Below are 26,462 nucleotides of genomic sequence, written 5' to 3'. Positions count from 1 at the left end.
CCTCCAGTGGACCAGGTATTGTACTCATCCTCTGGAAATCCTAGAATCCAGGATAGACTGGACCTCGTACTCCTGTTGACCTTGGATCAGAAGAGGAAGTGGAGGAGAAGTAGTCTTAGAAAAGCGAGGACTCTGAAATGCTGGTTTAAGCAAAGATACATGGAAGACTGAAGGCATCTTCATCGAGGGTGGAAGGCGCAGGCGATAAGCCACAGGATTAATCCTCCTGACCACGGGAAAGAGACCGAGGAACTTGGGAGCTAGCTTCATGGTAGGAACCTTTAGTCGGATATTCCTGGAAGAAACCAAACCCTGTCTCCTGGGGCGAACTCTGGAACCTGGCGTCGAAGGCGATCTGCCTGGAGTTTCTGTCTCCCTGTGGCCACCTTTAAGTTCTCCTGAATCCTCGTCCCTAAGTCTTTCAGCCGGGAGATGCGCTTGTCAACCGCTGGTACTCCTGAGGATAGAGGGGAGAAGGGTAAACGGGAAGGATGAAAGCCACAATTTATAAAGAAGGGAGATTCCTGAGTGGAGTCATTGCGGAGGGAGTTAAGAGCAAACTCGGCCAAAGGAAGCAGATCCACCCAGTCATCCTGTGTATCGGTTATAAAACATCGAAGGTATTGTTCCAGATTTTGGTTGGCCCACTCCGTCAGCCCATTGGTCTGTGGGTGGTATCCCGAGGAGAATTGTAGTGAAATACCCAATTTTCGGGAAAAAGCTCGCCAAAATCTTGACACAAATTGGGACCATCGATCAGAGATGATGGTTGAAGGCACTCCGTGACGACGAAAAATCTCCTGGATGAAAACATCCGCAAGCCTGGAGGAATTCGGAAGACCCCTCAAGGGAACAAGGTGCGTCTGTTTGGAAAAACGATCAATTACCACAAAGATCGTATTCATCCCTTTGGAGTTTGGGAGCTCTACAATGAAGTCCATAGAAATATGGTTCCAGGGCCGGTCTGGAACGGGTAAAGGAAGGAGAAGGCCTGCTGGTCTGACCCGGGGTACTTTGTTGCGGGCGCATGTGCCACACGCTTTAACAAACTCCTCCACATCCTTTGCCCTCTCTGGCCACCAGAAGGTACGTTGAACAAGGTCGTTGGTTTTCCGTATCCCTGGATGTCCTGCCGATTTAGAGGAATGGCACCACTCGAGAACCCTCTTGCGGTGTTGGTGTGCCGTGTAGAGTCTTCCCTCCGGAACCTTGAACCCCATCGGAGCCTGTGATTGCTCGGATTGAATCTTGTCCATGATATCAAATGAGTTGGCGGACAGAATACATCTATAGGGAATTATCATCTCTAGCTGCTCTTCAGACTTGTCCTCTGCAAGGAACTGTCGAGACAGGGCGTCCGCCTTCAGATTTTTGGAGCCAGGAATGAAGGAGATGAGGAAATTGAACCGTGAAAAGAATAGTGCCCAGCGGGCTTGTCGAGAGCTCAAACGACGTGCCTCTTCTAAGAAGAGAAGGATCTTATGGTCTGTATGGTAATGGGTGTCTCCGTACCTTCTAAGAAGTGTCTCCACTCTTCTAATGCCAATTTGATAGCCAAAAGCTCCCGGTTCCTGACATCGTAATTCCGTTCTGCGGACGAGAATTTCTTCGAAAAGAAGGCACATGGGTGTAGTCTGGCTAAGGGAGAAGTCCTTTGGGACAGGATAGCCCCAGCCCCGATGTCAGAGGCATCTACCTCCAGGGTAAATGGAAGTTTAGGATCTGGGTGGGTGAGGATAGGGGCAGACACAAAAGCCTTTTTTAGAAGATTGAATGCCGTATGGCGGTTTCAGACCATGATGAAGGATCTGCACCCTTCTTGGTGAGAGCAGTTATGGGAGATACCGTAGAAGAAAAATTGCGAATAAAGTGCCGGTAATAGTTTGAAAAACCTAGAAAGCGTTGCACGGCTTTGGGGGTGTTCGGACGGTGCCAGTCCAAAATAGCCTAAAGTTTTTCTGGATCCATATTGAAGCCGGAGTCAGAAATAATGTATCCCAGAAATGCCACGGACGTGAGATGGAACTGGCATTTCTCCAATTTCGCAAAGAGATTGTTCTCCTGGAGGCGTAACAGCACCTGTTGAACGTGTTTGATGTGTTCTTGAGTGGATTTAGAGAAAATTAGGATGTTATCTAGATAGACGATAAGGAATTGGTTAAGAATGTCCCGAAAAATCTCATTGACGAAATCCTGAAAGACTGCGGGTGCGTTGCACAGACCGAACGGCATGACCAGGTATTCATAGTGGCCGTCATGGGTGTTAAAAGCAGTCTTCCACTCGTCCCCCTCACGTATCCTTACTAAATTGTAGGCACCTCTTAAATCCAGTTTAGAAAAGATAGTAGCTCCCTGAAGACGGTCGAAGAGTTCTGGTTTCAAGGGCAGCAGGTAGCGGTTCTTGCACGTGATGTTATTCAAACCCCGGTAATCGATGCATGGATGAAGAGAACTGTCCTTCTTTTTTACGAAAAAGAAGCCTGCTCCAACTGGGGAGGAAGACTTTCAGATGAAACCCCTCTCTAAATTCTCTGCAATGTAAGTGTTCATGGTTTTAGTCTCTGGGAGAGAGAGAGGATAGGATCGTCCTCTGGGAAGAGATGCCCCAGGTAGTAGGTCAATCGGGCAGTCGAAAGGACGGTGCTTTGTCGAATACATCGCAGAATTCCAAACACAGAAGGTAGGGAGTCAACCTTCTCTGGCAGGGTAGACAACCCACCAATCTTCTGGAAAATCCTGGTACATGTCTTGGCACATGGAGCACCCCACTGGATGGGTTCCCGATCATCCAGTCAATGCGAGGATTATGGACTTGGAGCCAAGGAAGTCCAAAAATCAGCTCAACAGAGGGAGTGTGGATAACATCGAGGGTAATGATCTCCGCATGAACGTCGACGACCTGTAGTAGGAGAGGCACCGTCTGTAGCGTGATGAATGCAGGCTGTAGGGGTCGACCGTCAATGGCCTCCAGACCCACTGGCGTCCTCTTACTGATAAGTTGAATATTGTTCCATCTAGCAAAGTTTTGATCAATGAAATTGCCTGCGGAATCGGAGTCTATGAACGCCCGTGCTTGAGTATGAAACCCCTCTCCAGACAGTGTAACTGGCAACAGTATCCTGGTGGGAAGGACGTCTTTGATGATGGGAGAGAGGGACAGTATTTCCAACGAGACTCTCCGGGATCTCATTGGGAGTTGGCGTTTCCAGGCTTGTGGGGACACTGGAGTACTACGTGACCGGAATTGCCACAGTACATGCAGAGACCGGCATTGCGCCGACGTTGTTTTTCGGCAGAAGACAGCTTGTTACCTCCCAACTGCATTGGTTCCGGGACGTCCCTGGATGGAGGTGTTGGAGACACGAATGATGGAGCAAGGGGCCTTGAAACCCGTTGACGGTAATGAGAACGTTCAGTCCTCCGCTCCTGCAGACGCTGATCCACCCGAATGCACAGATCGATCAAATCCTCTAGGTCAGTGGGACGTTCCCGCGCCGCAAGCTCATCCTTTAGGGATTCGGACAGGCCTTGCCAAAACGCTGAAGATAGTGCTTCATTGTTCCATCCTGTCTCAGCAGCAAGTGTGCGGAACTCTACAGCGTACCGGGCGACGGAACGATCTGCCTGGGTTATGTGATGAAGAGAGGATGCTGCCGTTAATTGCCGTGCAGGGGTGTCGAAGACTCTTCGGAACTCATGTACGAAGAGTTCGATGTCCTGTGTGATGGGTCCTTGTTGTTCCCAGATGGGAGAAGCCCATGCCAGCGCATCGTCAGTGAGAAGAGACACGATATAGCCGACCCAAGAGATGGAAGAGACAAAACGAGAGGGCGAGAGTCGGAATTGGATGAGGCATTGATTAAGGAAGCACCTACATCCTTGGGGATCCCCAGCATAGTGTTTGGGAGCAGGAATACGGGGTTCCAAAGCAAATGGAGGTGCTGGAAAGGCTGTTGCGGAGGCTGTGGAAGCCGTGGGTGAAGGTACCCGACTGGAAGCTCGGGCTTGGATGGTAAGGGCATGAAGGCTCTGCTGAAACATCTCCATCCGCCTATTATTTTGTTCCAGATAAGTCCCTTGCCTGGTGAAGAGATTCGTGTGGGTATTTAAAGTACGCTCCACCTCAGCGGGATCCATGTTTGTAGGGCTGAGCATAATGTCAGGACGAGCTCACCACAAACAAGGCGGGACCGCGGTGCTGAGGTGGGATAGTATAAAACGCCACCCACAGCCACGAGGGCGCGTCTTGAGTGTAGAGTGGTCTGGGAGTCCGAGTCGGGGCAGGAGAGGTTCGGATGGTCGAGGGTACTGTTCGCCAAGTCCGGGGTTAGAGAGAGGAACGTAACCGTTTACTGTTTGCCGGGTTCGGGGTGCGAGAGGTGCAGAAAGTCGTATAGCCGTATGCCAAGTTCGGGATGCCAGAGGTGCGGGTCGTTGTAGAGGAAGCCGGTTCGGTACACGAGGAAGACTGCAAAACAAGACAGGACAAGACAGGACTAGGGAGGCAGAGAGTGATGAGAACAACTGGTTCTATGCTCAGCCGATGAGTTAATGAAGCTGCAGGGTATATATAGACAAGAGGGTCCAATGGCCGAGTAGCAAGGTGGGGGGGTGTGAATGGGCCAGACTGAGGCAGGGATAGGTCCAGAGGAATACCTGGAGGAGGGACTAGACGAACGGTTATATATTTTATTGAAGCATTATGAAGGGAAGATATGCCTTTAAGAGGCTGGCACTCCTCCATATGAGCGCACCCCAGTGTGGCCGTACTTGCAGGCGCGTGACAGGGCACACGCCCAGGCCCGACACTAGAAGGAGAGCGCTGGGGTGCGCGCATCTAGGCAAGATGGCAATCGGCGTCCTGGAGGAAGCATCGCTGCGAGGCGCGGGAGAGCCCGGTGGAACCACGGGTAAGTGGGGAGCATGCCGAGGGCGGCGTGACTCCCAGGTCGTTACACACCCTCTCTCTCTCTCACCCCTTCTCTCTCTCACCCCCTCTCTCTCTCACTCTGTTTCTGGATCTCTTATTTACCCTATATATCTTAACTGCCCTATACTACACCGAAATAACTTATTCTGCTTTCTTCCAGATCTGACTCAAGCTTCACACGGAAGACATCGGAACCCCCTAACCCAGAAGACAGGTAGGGAACACATTCCCTCCAATGTATAACATTGCGGGAATGAGGGTACCTGGACATTGAGGGACTACGGATCAGGTAAGATCCCAGGTGGGATTTCTGCTTTAGATATTGTGAAGCGGGGGCATCCAGACACTGGTTAAGGGGTTCAGGAAACTAGTCATTCACACCTGGCTTTTATTTCTAGATCGACATTTACACAGACACACACACACACACGTAACAAGGGCTAATTGTAGTATAATGTAATACAATAAATATATTTGTAATTTAAATGGATTTTATTCATATGTTTTATTTTAAAGCGGGGTTGGGGGCGGGACTGGGGGCGGGGTTGGGGGTGGGACTAGGTGGCGAGTAGATTTTTTGGTTGGGCGAGTAGATTTTTGGGTGATTTGTCGAACACGGCTGTTTAACCCCTTCATTACCTTAGCGATTAGCCACTAGGGTAATGAAGTGGCCTTTAAATGCATTTTTCCTGCCTCAGATGCATGCCGGGGGGCTCCGGTGCTGGTATTAATGGCATCAGCTCAGGAGACCCCCGGCATCAATCCCAGCCAGGAAAAGGCCAGACATTTTTCTAAGTGCCGATCCGCCGCTCATCTGCAGCCTCTCACCAGCAACTTGCCATCTTTTTCTTGCGTGGCTGATTCGCCAGCAAAAAGCCAATCTAGAGTGGTGAATAGCTCCGCTTAGCTACTCGCCACTACTAGAATACAGCGTGGCGGAAAATGTTTCATTTTTAGGCGGAAAGTGCCATCTCGCCTCGCCACCGGCGGAAAAAAAAAAACCGCCACCCAAACTGGCGTTTTTTTTTATTTTCGCCACTTTCTCGCCCCTTACTGAATAGGGATAGGCATTTTTGGCGGAAAAGTGGCGAGAATTGCCTTTCCACTGCTTACTGCATGAGGCCCTAAGAGAGTTGTGCATAAACAAATGCCCACAAACATCAATGAACTGAAGATGAATGGGCCAAAATTCCTCCACAACTATGTGAGAGACTGATAAAGTCATACAGAAAACGATTACTTCAAGTTATTGCTGCTAAAGTTGGTTCTACAAGCTATTGAATCCTAAGGTATACTTAGTTTTTCACACATGGTTTTTCCATTTTGGTTTTATTTTTGTTAAATAAATCATGACACGGTGTAATATGTCATGTGTTGTTCATCTGAGGTTATATTTACCTAATTTTTAGACCTGCTAAGGAACAGATGATTATTATTATGTCCTGATATGTAAAACCATAGAATTCAAAGACGGTATATTTTCTTTTTCACATGACTGTATGTATATTTTTATTTATATAACACTATTCATGTACATAGCGCTTCACAGCAGTAATACACATGACAATAATATAAAACATAATGGAAATAAGCGCTTGAGACATAAAAGTAGCATTAGGAAAATGAATCCCTGCCCCAAAGAGCTTACAATCTACGTGTAAGCTCTAAGGGCCTCATGCAGTAAGCGTTGATAAGGGAATTATCACCATTTTATAGCCAAAATTGGGTTTGAGATTCAGTAAGCGCCGATAAGTGCTTGATTTCGCCAGGTTTCGGAGCCGATTATTTTGTTATGGCCAGTCGGCTGCCGATAAGCCTGTTTTCGCCACTGATCGCCACTTTTTTAAATCGGCTGGATTCAACAAAAAAAATCAGCTTATCGGGGCTGATCGGCACTACGAAATTGAGATGTTATGGCCGATTTCTCCCGCCAACTAAAGTTGGCAGTTTGGACGGGAGAACGATCGCTAAGGCTGCCGGAACGGCACTTAGAAAAAAAAAAATCTTCTGTACATCAATGGAGTCAATGGAGCGGGGACGTATAACAGTATAGTACTGTTTACGTTTCATTGCTCACAATACAAACGTCATTTGCATTACAGTGTGGGGGGCATTCCCTGCATTGTGTCACGGCTGACGTGTATTATTTGCATAACATTATACTTTTACATGTTTTCAGCATTTGCGGGTCACATTACTCATCATGTGATGATGTGGCAAGGGAAAATACTATACTCAACTCTTAAAGGAGAACCTCACATCATAGCACACATTTTACTGAATTGATCGACAATTGTTTACATGATGTTACACATGTCACACATGTCACACATACACCGTATATTCATGTTCCTTTACATTACACAATGCTTGTAATGTGTCACGCATCTTTAAACGTTCATGTACATCTAAATTCTCATGTTTACATCTAGGTTTGGTCCTCCCTATTTTCATGACGTCACTTATTGGACGCGCAATCACATTGCATATTTACATTATAACCGTTGCATTACAAGCACTTCAACCTAACTTATACGCACATGTACAGTAATTCATCATTGGGACACCTTGTAAACTCATTCTATAGCAACTATCCTCATTACAGAAATGCATGCATATGCACACGACTATTCATTGTTGGCAACATGTCACAATAACATGGCTAATTACACATGTTACACAAAACTTTTCCCACATCAATCTCAGCCTTTTTGTCTCATTACATGACTCTTGCGTTCACAAGTTTTACATGCATTGCACATGCAACTATTTATTTGCAAGCAATGTTTGTACAAAGCATCACGTCACATCATTGGCAAATATCATCATTCCCTGCAGAATACACACAACAACTGCACACAGCTTGCCACACAAGTACTTTATTATGTTAATGTAAAACCTTGCATTTTACTATGTCACCTGACATCATCACATACCTATTTAAAGGACGCCCATTACCTGCTCATTCACAGCTACTCATTTCAAAATGTTGAGATTGTTTAGGAGACGGAGGAACATTCTTTTCTATGACATGCTTGATGATGAAGACAATCATATAGGGCAAGGGAGGGACACACCGAGGGACAGTGACAGGGACAGTGACGCGGATACGACAGGGACAGGGAGAGGGACAGGCCGAGGGACAGGGAGAGGGACAGGAGATCAGAGGAGAAGACAGAGGAGACAAGTTGTGCCTCGTCCGCGTCTGTACAGGGAGAGAACCCTGTTAGATGGGATGAGTGAGGAGGAGATTGTAAGTCGCTATCGTTTGAGTTCAGCAGCAATCTTAGCTCTTTATCAGGAGATAAGGGGAGATTTAGATTTTTTCACAGCCAGAGGTCGTGCAGTCCCTGGGCTTGTTAAAATGCTGTGCTCATTACATTATCTTGCTTCCGCGTCATACCAGACAACTGTGGGCATAGTGGGCGGGGTCTCGCAATCTACATTCTCGCGGGCCTTGACCCAGTTTCTCTATGCACTCAATAGACGCGCTAGGAATTATATTCATTTTCCTACAGAGGCGACAGAGTGGCTGGAAGTCAGGACTGGCTTTTATAATATAGCAGGGATACCATGTGTGCTGGGTGCAATCGATTGCACACATGTTGCTTTGATTGCACCTAGTCAGAGTGAGCATGTGTACCGCAATCGGAAGCACTACCATTCACTCAATGTACGTGATGCGACGATGAGGATAATGCATGTGGTACCCAAATTCCCTGGTTCCAGTCACGATTCCTCTATCCTGAGGAACTCTTCAGTCTTCCATGCATTCGAAGAGGGACATTTTGAACATGGTTGGCTGCTGGGTGAGTACACATTTACATGTTCTAACACAAAACACATTTTTATTTAGGAATGTTGGCATTGTACAATTTGATCACTAATGTCAGCTTATGTGTGCTCCATTCATTATAGGTGACTCAGGATACGGAATTAGGCCGTGGCTCTTGACTCCGGTGCTAAACCCTCAAACTGAAGCAGAGGAGAGGTACAATGCAGCCCATATATCTACAAGATCTGTTATAGAGAGGACATTTGGCCTACTCAAGACCAGATTTAGGTGTCTGGACAGAACTGGTGGGGCTCTTCTATACAAGCCTCAAAAAGTCTCTGATATTATCCTTGCCTGTTGCATTTTGCACAATGTTGCACTCAGGCACAATGTACAATCAGACCTAGCTGAGCCTTTGGTAGACGAGCATCCCACCCATTTAGCTGCTGAAAATGAACAAACAGCCAGTGGTGGCCAGACACGCCAGAATCTCATCAATTCATTTTTTTCTTGTAAGTAAAAACAGATATGTTCCAAGTTCTACTTTTATACTTACATTATGTTATCTTAACAATAATGTTTTTTTATATAACCTTCTGTTAGGACACAGATGAATATGGGTTGCACACCTTTCTTTTCTCTGCTGTGTGCACAAAGGGATGTGGCACCGGTATGTTATTGTTGCACAGGTTATATAATCCCTCTTCAATTGTACTTTAGTTGTGTGTATGTGAATACAACTGGGGTAACAAAGCACTAATATTTTAGCATTGTGTTGTTCCTTATGCTAACACAATACACATATTATGCCCATACTCATTCATGCTTCTAGTATGCTTACATACAATGTTATTGGTGCAGTGTAACATGTACATCCATATGATGTGTACACCAGGCTCATTTACATTTTGAATGTGATTAAATATACATGGTGTTGCACATTTAACACCAAATACACACTTTGCTGTGTTGTTTACGGTACTGAAGATGGCATGTCAATGTTTGCAATTTATATATTGTTCCTTTGCATTATAGGTATATCTCCAGTATGACTGATCATGGTATGTATATTTGCTGACATCTCTCATAAGATGTGCCTACCTCAATCTTCCTATAATTATTTGAAGTAAAAACACAACATATTGTTTTAAAGACAAATGTAACATACATGTACTTTCTGTATCATGTATATGCATTTAGCTACTCTTGAGCTTTCATGTGCATTGTATTAGAAAATGATTACTCACATTTTATCACATTTTATGTATGTTTCCTTATAAATTCCATTCATGTAATATAGAGCTGTTTGGAGAAAAGGGGATAACTGTACTTATTTGTTTACTTACGGGAGCTCATTCATCACGGATGAAATTGACTGATCATAACACTCCATGCATGAATGCCTGTAATCACAACAATGCGTACTACATCTTATATTTAGCAATGTAGGTGTTTTTTAATGCTAGGAATTAATAGTCAACATGAATTTAAATTTGTGACATGTGTATGTATAAGTCACACGTGTGTGGATGTGTCCTACATGTACCAAGTGTAAAACTGTGAACAGAAAACACTATTTTGTTGCAAATGTTACTGTCATTTAGCATTTCTAATTTACCTATATGACAATGTTGGTAATATTTTTGCTATATAATTCACGTCACTTCATCATTATCATGATGATAATTATCAAGTATTCTCACAATTGTAACGTCAATCACGTGCACATTAGCATAGACACACTTTTTAAGACAACTGTTTGTGTCTGAATCAATTTGTGTAGGATCCATGTATAACACCGACAAATGATAACACCAGCTTTATTATGGTAGCTTATATCATCATATTGACTATACGATGTATTTTTAGAAAGTTTAATAAACACAGTAAACTATAGTTAGTTAGGTTAATGAAATATACACAGAAACGTACTTCATTACATGATGTTGATGTCATATTCAGTATTTTTCTCAAACATCCAGGGGGAGCATATGGGGAAAGAAATAAAAATTTAAGTGCAGACGTTTCTATAAAGTAGAATGATATAGTCTTGGCTCGTATAAATGTATTACTCACAAGATGTATGAGTTAATCAGGCAATTGGCAAATTGGGTTGCCACCCATCTGTATCTGGACCCCCCTTGTTTAAGATACCGTCAGCAGGATGATGTATATATAATATAGAGAGAACTACATAGTGCGATCAAAAAGGTACAACTTTATAAAAAAAACGGGTCAATAAAATGCGCACTTACAATGTGCCAGTAAAAATCATGCATGTATCTCACAAATGGAGAAAATGGAAGCTCCCCGAACTGCTCACCGCCTCCCTCGGGTGTTTGGCTGGCTTTTTCTCACGGATCTGTGTGCCGATTCAGAGCCTCCCTCACGGCGCCCGTCCAGGAAGATGACGTCACGGCTGCAGAGTTGGTCAGCTACGGGTCGCGTTTGAGTCCAAAATTGGTACACTCTACGCGTTTCGCCCAGCTTGCTGTAGCTGTTGTCGGCTTCGTCAGGAGTGTGTAAAGGTTGGGTGCAGTTGATACTTATATACCCTATATACATGCTAATCTATTCAATTATACAATTAAACAATTGAACAACCTGATCTAAGACTATTATTATGGGAGTAAACTTGGAACTTACAAGTAATATAATCAATTGCTACGCATATGTTAATGTGTAAGTACAGATGACAATACATAAATGGAGCAACCAGAGAACAGACATTATGACCTTGTGATGTTAAAAGGTGCATATATATATAAAGTTACAATGATATCCCAACTTGGGCAATATGAAATGTTATTAGACAATTAATGTTTTGAATGGCATATATTTGGATTATCTTCCTTTCTATAATCCTCAAGGCGCAACACATATAAAAATAGATTGGGGAGATGGAGTTTGCGGGGTAAACTCTGTGCTCAGTATAAGACTGTTCACAACATTTTATAATAGTTTTTTCTTACTTCTTCAATGGGTCTTTTATTTCCAATAGTTCTAGCAATAATGTTCAAATTGCAAACAATGGGTCTATCAGAACAGTATTGTTATGAGTTAATATATATGTGCAGTCTTTGGTGGGGTGCAATCTTCTGCACTAACATATATCTGGGAGCTAGTTTGTCATGAAGATATGGCAGGGTATTTATTTCTGATGGCAGTTTAATGGCATCTTATTCTGGGTGTATCTTGGTGGTCCAAACTTTATGTTTAGTGTATATACGTTAATAGATAAATATAATGAGCTGTAAAGATGGTATACAGATTCAATTTATCATATTTGAGATGTGAAGCAAAATTCTAAAGGCTTTCACTAGGGTTGCGTTGACAGGGGGGCTAAATACATATGGAAAAAGACGAAGTGAAGAAGAGTAATTATAAAAAGTAAAAATAAAAAATATATAAAATGTAAAAAAACAGTACTTAGGTGCTACAAAAAATCTCTATCAATCAACTATAATGACATTTCATTTACAGTTTGTGGACACAGGATCAAACTATCAACATATAGATATAGTGTGTACAGTTGTAGATTCCTAGGTGATATCCTGAAAAATAAGATAGGAAAAGCTGATGCAAAGACAAAGAGACAAAGGAACAGAAGAGGATCATATTAGTACCATCATTTTGAGCATAATCTATTTCAAAAAAGGAGCAAGATCTATCTCAGCATTGAGGCCTCTTGGAGCTAATGTTTTGAGGCGATGGATCCAAAATGTTTCCCTCTTTAGGAGTTCTGACCCCCTATCCCCTCCCCTCCAATGGGGTAGTACATGTTCGATGGCTTTAAAGACTAGGCCTGTTGGTTCCCCACCGTGACATTCAGAAAAATGATTTGGAATACTGTGGTTGGTTAATTTTCTCTTGATGCCACTCAGATGTTCGATAATTCGAGTTCTTACTGGTCTTATGGTCTTTCCGATGTATTGTAACTTGCAGGAACATTCCATTAGATAGATTACATGGTCTGTCCTGCAAGTCATAAAAGTTTCAATATTGAAGACTTCACCGGTGACATTAGAGCAAAAATTGGTATGATCAGAAGACCTAAAACCACACGCCTTGCAACTTGTGCAGCCAAAAAAACCTTTCTTATTTAGCCATCTATTGTTCTTAGAATTGGAGTCCCTTAATGCACTAGGGGCTAGTTTGTCTTTAAGATTGGAGGCTTTTTTAAATATCACATTTGGTCTATCGGGGATATTGGGGCCCAATACTGGATCATTTTTAAGTATATCCCAGTGCTTTTGAATGATATTCTTAATTTTTCCTGCATCTCTGCTATATCCCGTCAGAAATGCAAAATCATATTTGTTGTTTCTATTTGAATTCTTTTGCTTGGGTACCAATAGATCCTCTCTCTGAAGTTCCCCTGCCCTATTTATAGCTGATTCTATTGTTTCCTCTTTGTAGTTTTTCTCCAAAAACCTGTTTTTGATTTTTTCAGATTGTGTAATGTATTGTTCTTTGTCTGTGCAGTTCCTTCTTATTCTGGTAAACTGGCTTGCTGGTACATTGTCCATCCATTGTGGTAAATGGCAACTGTCTCTCTTGATGAAATTATTTTTATCTATATCTTTAAAATAGGTTTTTGTTTTGATAGATTCGTTTTCGATATAGATATTTAAATCTAGGAAATTGATTTGATCCTTGCTCCACTCACTAGTGAATTTCAAATTATATGAATTAATATTCATCTCATTAATGAATTTAATGAGTGTGTCTTCTCCCCCACTCCAAATGAAAAACACATCATCAATGTAGCGGCGATAAAGGACAAGATTCGCACCAAGCTCACTCCCTGACCAGATGTTGTCTGTCTCCCAATCTGATACAAACAGATTGGCGTAGCTTGGAGCGAATCTCGTCCCCATCGCCGTCCCACATTTTTGCAAATGAAAAGTGTGTGAATACTAAAAATAATTGTGCTCTAATATGAACTTTATGCTGTCAATAATAAATTCAGCCTGTGATGCTGGTAAAGTCTCATCCCCCTGTAAAACCCGCCTGACTGATTCGCAACCCTGTGTATGTTCTATAATTGTATACAGTGAAGCAACGTCACATGTTGCCAATAGAAAGTGTTTCTCCCACTTTACACAATTCAAAAGGTTGAGTATCTCTACTGTGTCTTTCAAATAAGCCTTTTGTTTGACCACATATTTTTGTAAGAATGTGTCTATGTATAAAGAGAGGTTGGCAGTTAGCGAGTCAATCCCCGAGACTATTGGTCTGCCTGGGGGATTGACTACACTCTTGTGGATCTTTGGGAGGAAATAGAAGACCGGCATCTTGGCTTTATTTCGATATAAGAAATCATATTCTTTTTCATCCAGTATGCCGGTCTCCCTTCCCCCATCTAACAGCATTTTGAGTTCTTCTGTGTATTTGATGATGGGATTGCCTGACAATTTTTCATATGTGTTGGTGTCTCCTAGCAATCTCAATGCTTCTTCTTCATATTTGTCTCGATCCATCAGAACTATCCCCCCCCCCTTATCTGCCTGTTTGACCACCAGATCCTTGTTATCCATAAGTTGTTTAAGGGCATCTTTTTCATTCTTAGTTAGATTTTCTTTTTGTTGGTTTCCCTTTTCTTTCAAATCTGTACTCAAATTTTCAAATTCTTTTGTTATCATTTGAAAAAAGACTTCCAAATGGTTCCCTTTAGCAAATTGTGGAAAAAAGGTGGATTTAGGTTTCAACCCTGTGTGTATATATTTTCTTTCTTGTTCTACCACTGCTGGTACTTCCCTGATAGTGTTGTGCTCGATGTGTCTCCCTAGGAAATAGCGTTTCACAGTGAGTTTCCTTAGGAAACGGTTTGCATCAATATATAAGTCAAAGCTGCTATGTGTTTTCATAGGTGCAAACGACAACCCCTTTGATAGAACACTTTTTTGTGTGTCAGATAAAGCTATCTTACTTAAGTTGAAAACATTTTCTATATTTACTTTGCGCTCCTTTTGGTATTTCTTGTGTTTTCTTCTACCCCTCTTTCCTCTGAAAGTCTTCCTCTTTTTGAGCTGCCCGTCTGACCCCCCTCTATCTGTGGTTGTGGTTTGGGATCCCACAAAGTAGAAGGGCCCTCTGCCCCTAAAAAAGAGGAATCTGCACTGTATTGTCTTTTTAGATCTTTCTTTTCTTTTTTCTCTCTAGAGTCTGATGAATTAGTTCTTTCTTTGTTATCTCTTTTCTCTCTAGAGTCTGCTGAATTAGTTCTATTTTGCTGTTTGCGTGTCCTATCTTCCTCTCTTTTATCTTTTTTTGATTGGTTAATAGGGGTGTAGTTAGCTCTGTCTCCTCCTCTTTAAGGTTCTTTTCTTGGAGAATGGCGGTTCTCTCTAGTCATTTTGTCTTTATTCTGATGGTCTTGTTTCTCATCTCTTTCCCTTTCACTGTGTGCTTTATTGTCATAGTTGATGTGTCTGTCTCCATGTTGTTCTTTTCTATAATTACTTTTGTAGTATTTCTTAAAAATCCTATTTTTGTTCCAGCTTCTTTGTTCTCCCTTTCTGTAGTCCTCCTCATCTCTATGTAATTTTTGTGTTTTATTGTTATCTGTATCTCTTTCTAGAACTTCTAGTTTCTTTTGTAATAGGCTATCTTTTTCTTTGAATTCCTTTGTGTTTTCAAAGGGGGTCAATTTTTCTTTTATTGCATTAATCTCTTCATCTAATTGCTGCAAATGAGCTTTTTGTTGTTTTATAATGAGATCAATCAGCCCATGGGAGCAATCATCTAACAGTTGATTCCAGCTTGCCAAAAAAGACTCATCCTCCAAATCAAAGGATGGTTTCTTTTGAACTCGCAATCCTCTTGGTATTATATCACAATCTTTATATTGTTGTAAAAATACAACGTCTAACCACTTTTTTGTGTCCTTAATCATCACTTTTTCTAGTTTAGTGAATTCATTTGTGATTATTTTTTCTACATTTTCATCATTAGAAACTTCTTCCTCCTCTACTACTTTGTCAAAATTAATCTTTCTTTGTAATCTCTTAGAAAACACATTAACATTATTAGTGCAAATATCCATAATTTAAAGTGTGCTGCCCACTCACCCAAAAACAAACAGTATATTGTGGAATAAGTGATATAAGGCGCAAACAACTATTAAAAAGTAACAATAGTGAATAAATCTATATAAAGGGAAGTGTGATGATTAAAGTCCAACCACCCAGCTCAAACCTCACTGGTGGGACCTGTTTCACGGGTCTCAAACATCCAGGGGGAGCATATGGGGAAAGAAATAAAAATTTAAGTGCAGACGTTTCTATAAAGTAGAATGATATAGTCATATTCAGAACATCATGCATTGTAGGGGACCACAACATCTGGCCAATAACATTAATTGCTACAGTCCCAAACCATTTTATCAACATACCCATGTAACAAGAGATTTTTAACAATAAAGGGCTAGTTGGTTGTAAGTGTCCTTTACATTGGGAGAAGGAGTGGCTCAGTGAGTAAAGACACACACTGGCACTGAGAGTTTGAAGCAGGGGAGTCTGGTTCAATTCCCGGTGTCGGCTCCTTGTGATCTTGGCCAAATCACTTTATCTCCCTGTGCCTCAGGCGGCCAAAAATAAATTGTAAGTTCCACGGGCCAGGGACCTGAGCCTGAAAAATGTGTCTGTAAAGCGCTGTGTACAACTAGCAGCGCTATACATGAACATGCTCATATTATAATTATTATTATTATTATTATTATTATTGTTACATAGTTTCGACAGTCATACGTTCCATTACACAATAGAATACACAAATGTGTTAGCAGAGTGGGAATGGTTGTTATATATAAAACACACCATGCCATAAAATGATAGTAGTCATTAAAGAACACTCAATAAAAATTCATGAGGCACTATTTTGCAACATCATTATGTTAATTAAGTGCTTATGCAATATAGGCATAAGTGTATCACATTTTTAATTGTTTGTTAATAAGCGCTGCAAGCAATATAAAATTAGTTCCATATGTAGTATAGTAGTCGGTGGCTCCTCCTCACAATCATCTCATATAAAGGTAGACTCTTCTGAAATCATACATTGATCCGATTGTATCTTCCCCGACATCTCTGAAATACAGCAAACACATGATGGTCAAAGATGGCACCTTACTATATATGTATCCGTGACAACGCGTTACACAGCTCTATATGATTGTGTACATACACACGTCACTCACTTATATTTTAGAAGTACAAGTGTACATCAGTATGTAATGTTTCCTTAAATTTGTAGCAGGCATAACTATGTATATGATGTGAACGTTGCCTGTATACTGAAAAATGTGCGCGCACATCTTAGTGTGCGCACGCACTTCAGGCTTGGCTGCACTAACTGTTTGCGCATGCGCAAAACAAAGCGTACGTTGTGCGTTCAATACAGGTTGAAAATATGATTAAACATACAATCTTTATTTCAAATACAATGAATACGAAACTACATTCGTTCTAAACGAGTACATCTGTATTCTTTTTAAACAGACGTGTTTGGACAGAAAGGACGGCCGATAACACAATGCGCAAATGCAATACGTGTGACGTCATGTTAAACCAGCGTGAAACGCACGCTAACACTCCTCCCACTCAATTAACATTCGGCTAACGCCCAGTGTACGCCCCCACTGTATGACACACTGCAGTTACCGTTACTATAACAAAACATGACAGCCAATAGGCTTTGAGGCGCGCACGTCGCTTGGGGGCGGGACTTACATCCGTAATCCTTTTTAAGGACGCCTTGGGCCATGACAAGGGTCCCACGTCATACGTGGTGGACCCGCTTTTAAATGTTGTAGATGTAGCATGATAACAAAACAGGTATGTGTTAGAGTTATGGTAAAATTTTGCTAATATGTTTAAAGTGATAGGAAAGTACGTATATTTATTCCGTCAGCAATGTGTACTACTCTTTCAGGTTCTACTATATTGTATTCGGAAACAATTTGTTTGTGATCGCTACATGTTATGCAGTCTGCTATGTTACGCTGTATCCACGCATTGAAAGGGAAAATGGTGGTTAGACAAAAAAAAAAAATTTAAACGCAGAGTCAACGCATAACGATTGTTATATTTACCATTCTTCTAGAATTAACTCTTCGTCTGCCTGCAACTGGTCACTCCAGAAATGCAAGGCATTTTCATCCACGCTTGACCCAAAAGCTGAATCCAGTATGAAACACATCTCCTCCATGAAGCGCTCATAGGAATCGCCACTGCTTTCTTCAAACAATTGGTCGGGAGGTATGTTCATTTCTTCGGGTACCCATTCCAATGCATTTTCAGCTGAAAGGCTTGGTACAGAATCATAGTAGTTATGTTCATGTACAATGTGGGTTTCAGGAATGGAGGGTGCAGATATTGCAGCAGCTATCGATTCACACGGAACAGTAGTAGCGGATCCATTGCTTTTGGCATTAGGAATAAATATGCCTTTAACCACAATATATGTGCCTTCTTTCACGGTGAAATGTTTTTCTTTGGCAATCTTCCAGAAACCATAGTTGTGTTCTAGCTTATCCTGCACACGTTCAAAAAAGTCATTTGTTGATAAAGTGAATCTTATTGATGAATTAAAATTGCGCGCATGCCGACGGTTTTGGTAATAAGGATATTTTGCTCGAATCAAATCATAGATTTGGCGTGTGCTTGCTTGATGTCCGCAAGTTGATAAAATAGCTTCTGAAATCATGTATTTATAACCTAAATTCGGATTCATAATTGTCACCAATTCATCAGCCATTGCAGAGTAGCACAAAAGATGTGTGCAGGTATCTGTTCTTTGCTCATCAAAATGAAACTGCTCAGTGGCTAACAAATTGCTGTGTTTCCTTTTCAAGGTCAACAAAAGTATAAACTGTAACTCCTTATTTCAAACGCCAATTGGATTTCTAGTTATAATTGCTTGAACATTTGTGGTTAGTGATAGCCGCATGTGGGACAAACATGTATCCTTTTTTTATCTCGTTTTTGAAAACATTAGTACACTTTTCATTCAGTAACATTGAGTTTTCTTGCAAAATAACAAAGAGCACTGTGTGAAAATAGTGCTTAGACAGCCATATCAGTAAATACACACACCAGCAAAATGAAATGTTTTTTTCCCACATACATTTCTGTGTGTATTTGAAAGTCTGGTTAAGTCCCTGTCTGCATGAGTTTAAATACGTGTGTATCTATATATATATATATATATAAATATATCTATCGCATAAATATATATATATATAAAGTGTATATTGTACTATATGTATATTGTGTGTATGTGTATGTGTATGTGTATGTGTATATGTATATATATATATATATATATATTATATATAAAAAAATATTTTTTTTTTATTTTTTATATATATATATATTATATATATATATAAAAAGTAATATTTTTTTTTTTTTTTAAATATTGCTGGAGTACACACAACATATTGATGGCAGTAAGTAGGCCTTGTATGAAACCTATTTAAATGGTGATAAACATGAGTGAATTAAGTAATAAACATTTGTTTGCGCCCAATAATGTTAGAGGCTCACACTTAGTATAGTTGTCAAACATTAGGCCTGTATTATAAAAAATACTGTGTTTTCACAAGGAAGCATGAAGTGTATGTTTTTTGTAAATACATCTATACCAGTTTAGATAGCACTATATATATATACACACACACACACACACACACAGTGTGTGTGTGTGTGTGTGTGTGTGTGTGTGCATATATCAATACATACTACATATATATTAGTATCAATTCAGAGATGTTCTTGAAACAAGAACACATAAATGATTAAAGGACAACATTACAATGGCCAGCAAAGGTAAGTAATATTTAACACAAAATCCTGCTGTACACGTACAAGAAAGATGTTTGCAGTTAAATAGGTACTTTTATAATTGCATGTGAATAATATGCACATGCAATGATTACATCAATTAACACACCCAAATGCAATGTTTTGCTGCTAAGTCAATGGCAGCTTCTCTAAACTTAGCAACTGGCTCCTGGTGGACCATTACTGAACAGACGATTAAAACATAAATATTTATAACACTATTCATTAATTAGGAGTGTTCACATTTCCAAAACTTCACGTGTACAAGAACATACTTGAAAGTTTGGAAACAACACAGTCTTCAGCATACATACAATAGTAATTAGATAATCTGAAGTCAACAAAACAAGGCCAAAGACATATTTTCTGAATTATAACATTTATTTTTTTTGTTCCTTTTGCGAGCGAGTAACAGGCCTGCTTGTTGTCTCTTGAATTTTCCTTTTTCTTTTGCCACCAACTTTAGGCACAACAGAGCCACTTTGACTGGCCTCTGGCACTTCACAGGCAGGGCTTGTGGCCAGTGACTCACCTACAGGGCTTTTGGGCAGTGACTGTTCACCTACGGGGCTTGTGGCCAGTGACTCACCTACAGGGCTTTTGGGCAGTGATTCACCTACAGGGCTTTTGGGCAGTGATTCACCTACAGGGCTTTTGGGCAGTGATTCACCTACAGGGCTTTTGGGCAGTGATTCACCTACAGGGCTTTTGGGCAGTGATTCACCTACAGGGCTTTTGGGCAGTGATTCACCTACAGGGCTTTTGGGCAGCGATTCACCTACAGGGCTTTTGGCCAGTGACTCACCTACAGGGCTTTTGGGTAGTGACTGTGAGCAAGTTGGTAGACACTGCACAAGTGATGGTTGGTCTGTTTCATGTGTGTCTTTTGTTGTTTTTGACCAAAAACTGGTCAGTAGTAACTGCTTGTGTTTTGTTTTTGTGGGCTCCTTTGTAGGTGTCTGCTGCTGAATTTGTACAGATGGCAGCGGTAGGATGTCATCAGGAACCTGCACAGCAATGTCTGCTGCTTGACCGGTAACATTTGGGCCTGGTGAATGAATATCAGATGAATGTGGTGAAAACTGACCTGCATGAACAGATCCTGGCTGGGAGGTGTTGAATTGTGGTACATTAGTCATTCTCCAGTAATTAGCTTGTGTTTGCTGAACAACTAATGCTTCGAATGAGGTGTTGATTTTTTGCAACTGTTTCGGCACTTCAATGAAGACTCTGTGGAGATGTGCCAATTGTGAAACTGTTTCTTCCTGCAGTGCAATCATCCTTTCCAGCACTGTCATGAAGTCAGAATGGCGACGATTTTCTGCTTCCACAATTTTTCCCTCAGAAGCTACAATTGCATCGTATGTCGTATTTGCTGGACGATTTGCCGGTAAAACAGTTTCAATTGGAACGTCTTCATGGTCACTTGCTTCTATTTGTGTGTGTATGGCGGTGGCGTCATCATCATCATCATCATAATCCTCTTCATCATGTTCTACAAATAAATGTACACATTATTAAATGTCATGTTAATCTCTGCTGTGTTACTATGTAATTGTACTGTGTCATAAGTAACAACTAACATGTTTCCATACGTTTTATAACCTCACATTAAAAACTACCTTGACTTAAGAATAATGTTTGGACTCAGTATGAAATATGAGTGAATGAAAACTTGCTGTAAACTCAGAACTCCTACATGATAGTTAACATCACTAACACAATACAAGTTGCCTTACACTTCATTTTCACTGACACTAAGTAATCCTATTTAAAGAAGATGTGCAAAACAAATAATGAACATGACAACATAACATATAGAAGAGCACATATTATATGGCCACCAACTGATACACTCACCTTCTAGGTGTGTTGAGCTGGCTGACCCAGGTGAAGACACTTGTTCAGTCTCAGGTGACACATGTCCTTCAGGGGCAACTATATATAACAATAACATAAGTTTTACATTTACATGTGTAAATATTGAACAAACAGTTATTGTATGTTCTGTATTTATGAGTATCTAACAGCATCATTTCCTTAACCCAAAATGTGTGTGTGAAAGTGAACATAAATAGTTGTAATAACAATGTACATGCCTGTGTACTTAGAAGTTTTGAGTTCCCTAACATACAACATACTATGGTTCTGCAGTAATGCGTGAGGAAAAATACATTAAATTTTTACATAAAAATCATATGTTGTGTAGTGATATCAGTATCATAATGTACATAACTATCATGAGATGACCATTCACAATGGTTATCATGAAGGTGGTCATATTGCAAAAAGTGTTGTTTTTGGTAGAGGATATGTGTGGTACATTAATATAAGATGTGGCACACCTGAATGTGGCTGTGACTAAACAAGACAACACATGCAGTGTGTGATAATGTGTCGTTGATAGTAGTTCAACTATAGATATGAGTGAACTAATGTGTGACGTACGGTTTGATAAGTAATGAGTTGTTGGGGCATTTAGTAGCTAAAGTGAAGCTTTCAAATGAGTGTGATTAACTTCAGTTGTGCTAGTGAGGTTGTAAGAACGGTTTTCCCTTCCCCAAAAAGCCTAATCAGCCACACCTTTCAATTACTTGAAACAGGTGAAAATGGTGTGAACTAAGTTGCCCCTAAAATGAGGCTGTAATTAGTGTGTGTGCTGAACCCCACCCCCTCTGTTGAAGTGTATGCTGTGATGAGATATTAATTGCAGCTGCTTTAACACAATGGTAGATGAGCTAAATAGTCGTGTGCAGTTTTTAAGTTATGAAAACAATGACATAAAATATGATACGTGTGCCTCATTATGCTGTCTGTATATGACTTAAATCAAAAATGGACCTTTTCATTAACAACTATAGATGTGTTAGTGCAAGTGATGTTTGTAGGCCGTTGCATGCAATATATTTGATGCATGCTTAAAATAGGCAGTAATGTCATGTTTGTCGGAGTAAAATAAATAAAATACACAATAATATTCTACATATTTCTGTTCTGTACCTGTAGCTAGTAATAATTTCTCATTAACATGTGTTACACATGTGTACTACCCTGTTGTTCCCCATCTTCGCCCACCATCAATTGCTTCCACTGCAGCAATGCATTTTGGGAATTCACATGTAAATGAGCACGCAATGGCACGTGCTATATTAGTTACTGCTTTTAGTAGGACTACAACATATATGTCTATTTTGAGATATATATGTATTCAGAATCAGACATATACATATATAGATGCAGGTATGCTTATATTGTGAAGACAGTATAAAAAGCAGTGTAACTATGCAAAATAACTGTAAGCAACGACACGCCTAGTACAGTAATATTTCTCACCTGGTGGAAATTGTGAGGGGTAAATTCCTATATCACGGTCACCAGGTAAGCCTTCCACGACGACGGGAAGTAATTTTGCCCGAAGCAGCTCCTCCAATGGACTTAATATGAGACGTTGTGGTGTGGGCCCACCTCCAGTGCCAGTAGCATGCACGCGTTGGTGTTGTATTTTCTTTTTCAATTTGGACCTAATATCATCAAATCTCTTGTGACAATTCCGCTTGTCCCTCACATGATTCCCACACGCATTGACAACAATGACTATTGTGTCCCACATTTCTTTTCTGCTTGCTGAACTTGTCCGCCCTTGAAAAACATATAAAATATATGAGGTAAATGAATAATAATATAAGCACCAGTTTCCTACACTGCTAGCTGTTCCAAGAGATAGCAAACATGCTGTTTTATGTGTAATATGTGAAGCACATGAGCATTCACTACTAAACCTATACATGTAAGCAAGGTTGCATTCATATTGTATGCAGTTATGGCAAATTGACCGCCTGTGTTTAGTTGTCCTTGTAAGGCATGATAAAAAGCTGTGTTTCCAGACTAATTAACATAGAAAGATATTGTGAAGCCATATTTGCATATGAACAAAACTCAGATGACCTAGGATCACATGTATTTGAATAATAAATGTAAATGTACACTTACCTAGTAAATGTCCATATATACTGTCATAGTGCTCCAGAATGCCAGTGACAAGAGCTGTATTTTCCTGGTCATTGAAGCGAGGATTACGTGGCTTCTCCACACGTTTCTTCCGAGCAGGTTTAGGGTCAGAGCTTGGCTGATGCTGACTGGACTCTCCTTCTTCCAATGGAAGAGCCTCCAAAAGCTGCCCACCAGCAAGCACGCCACCACCATCCACCCCATCAGCAACTGCGCCACCAGCAGCACTCCCAGCACCAGCACTCCCACTCCTAGCACCAGCACTCACACTCCTAGCACCAGCACTCACACTCCTAGCACCAGCACTCACACTCCTAGCACCAGCACTCCCAGCACCAGCACTCCCACTCCCAGCAACAGCACTCCCACTCCCAGCAACAGGACTCCCACTCCCAGCACCAGCACTCCCACTCCCAGCAACAGCACTCCCACTCCCAGCAACAGCACTCCCACTCCCAGCAACAGCACTCCCACTCCCAGCAACAGCACTCCCACTCCCAGCAACACCACTCGCAGCACCAGCACTCCCACTCCCTGCAACACCACTCTCACTCTCAGCAACATCACTCCCCTGAACAGTACATTCACTCCGACGCGTACTCCCACGAGTAGCACTCCCACTCCCACCAGCATCACTCTTCCCACGCTTTGCGGGCATACTTCCAGCACTCACAAAAAACAGACAATAAATGTACAGCCAATCACACGAAACACTTCCACATATAAAACAAGACAAAGATGTAAACAAAACAACAATGGACAAAGCTCACCCAATACACAACAAGTCTCTCAGTCAATATGCAAATGTTCAAACAGCCAGCTCTGTGCGTCTCTCTCTCTCTCACTCCCAACAACACAGAGAATGAATAGCAGTACACGTTGCCTTTAAATATGGCGCGCAATCCAAAACATGCTTGTTTCGCCTGATTCAGCAAGATTTGTGATTGGGCAACCTAACAGCACCCCGCCACGCACGCCGATACACCTGTGTGTGATCGGCTAATCATCGTGAGAGTGGGCGGATTTATTTTCGGGTTGATTTTGAATGTATTCGGCACTTACTGCATACGGAGAGGAAAAAACGCCAATAACATGACTAATCGGTAAGATTGCCGATTTCACATAATCGACGCTTACTGCATGAGGCCCTAAGTGTTCTAACATGCTGATTTACCAACTATTCAGTCCACTATGCTAGTGATCATCATAATGCCCCCTTAAATAAAGAAAAAAAAGGAGGTGTAACCGGGCGCTCCTAATGTATAGTGTACCTCTATGAAAGCCAAATATAACAAGCGCTAGTGCCCCCCAAAAAAGGTGTGTATATATCAAAGTGCAAAATTAACATATATCATAACCTTAATTGAATGTGTGCAACCTTCACCAAACAGTGAAACAATATAAAACAAGGTAAGTGTATGGCAGCTCAAAAACCTTTATATGGACCGTCCTCTGGTCGAAAATGCAGCCGAGCGACCGGATCACGGCTACATCCGCCCTGAAGCGATGACGTCACACGATGTGACGTATGCGGAACTGTATACTGTAGCAGGCAGAGACGGCAGAACGCCAGGAACCTCCGACCAAGTCCTCTCCCATGAATTACGATTTTGTATAAAATATGTGGGAAATCTTTGCATTTTGCATCTGTCTAATACATCTTCTTTGTAGATATATGTAACAGGTATTCCCTGTTAATACAGATGCTACTACCTGCTGTGTAAACCTGTGTGGTTCTCAGAAGCCTAAGCCTCCGCGTGGGGAGCCTGGGGTACATACATATAATGCGATCTTATGGTGCAATGCCTCCACCTGGGAGGGATTCCAACGGAGTGGGAGGAGGCCCTCACAGCAAACAATCACGTTAAGCAAACAGTTGTAAAACAGAACAGGCTTTACTGCATATATGTAAGCATAACATTCACTAAACACATTAACAATTAGCACTGCATAAGGATATTGCATAATCCCCACACCCACCACCGTGTACCCCCACACCGTGTCCACAGAATAACTCCCCCTTGTCCCGTGGTCAGCGCTGCCACAATATGAGAGTACTCTCGTGTGTGCACGTGCGTAACGTTACCTGCCCAGTGCGACGGCACCTGGGCGTTAAAGACTCTTCGCAAAGGATCAGATGACTTTAGGACGACGTCCGGGTCCTCCGGTGAGAAGATCTGTGAGGGCGGTCCACCATTGGTACGGTTCCGCTCTCTGTGCAAAGCAGGCTTGATCCCAAGCCTCTGGAAGGAAGCTCAGCGTCCGCTGTGTCCCTAACTGGCTCTGGATAGTAAGGGGCAGGGTCCCTAACCTGGGGCCTGTGCCTACAACACTCAATGCTACTGGTGGCTCATGGCTGCCTGGGGCGTAGGGGGCTGCTGGCCTAGTGCAGAGAGTCACTGACTCCTGCACCCTACCTCCTTCCCCTAGCTGCTCCGGACGCCAACTGACTCACTGCAAAACCCTGCGAAATGTAACTAATCTCCTCTGCAGGGAGATGATGCAGCCCTATTGGCTCCCTGGCGTCACGTGGGGTACCCTAAGGCTCATGGGACATGTAGTCCCTGCTTAGAGCCCTCCTTCCATTGGTCGTGGTTCACGTGCTGTAACTGAGCATGTGCGTACTAACCAGGGCCTCCATTCGCATCGGCAGTCTGCTCATGCATGAGGAACTGTAATGGCGGCGCCCTGCACCGGGAACCGCTGGGAGTGCCTCGCAACCTGACCCCGGCCCTAGCAACCGGCTGCACACGTCCCCGGCAACCAGCCGCGTCGGAGGAGAGCGCGCTGAGCGCGCACATACCCCCACTCTTGCGTTCGGCCGATGGGACCCCCATTGGGCTCGGCGGCACCAGCGATCGCCAGCAAGGTGAGGGGGGGCTTGACAGGCAGGGGGGACCTG

This window comes from Ascaphus truei, chromosome 3, assembly GCF_040206685.1.
Source record: "Ascaphus truei isolate aAscTru1 chromosome 3, aAscTru1.hap1, whole genome shotgun sequence".
Lineage (NCBI taxonomy): Eukaryota > Metazoa > Chordata > Amphibia > Anura > Ascaphidae > Ascaphus > Ascaphus truei.
Note: the sequence above shows the minus strand (reverse complement) of the source record.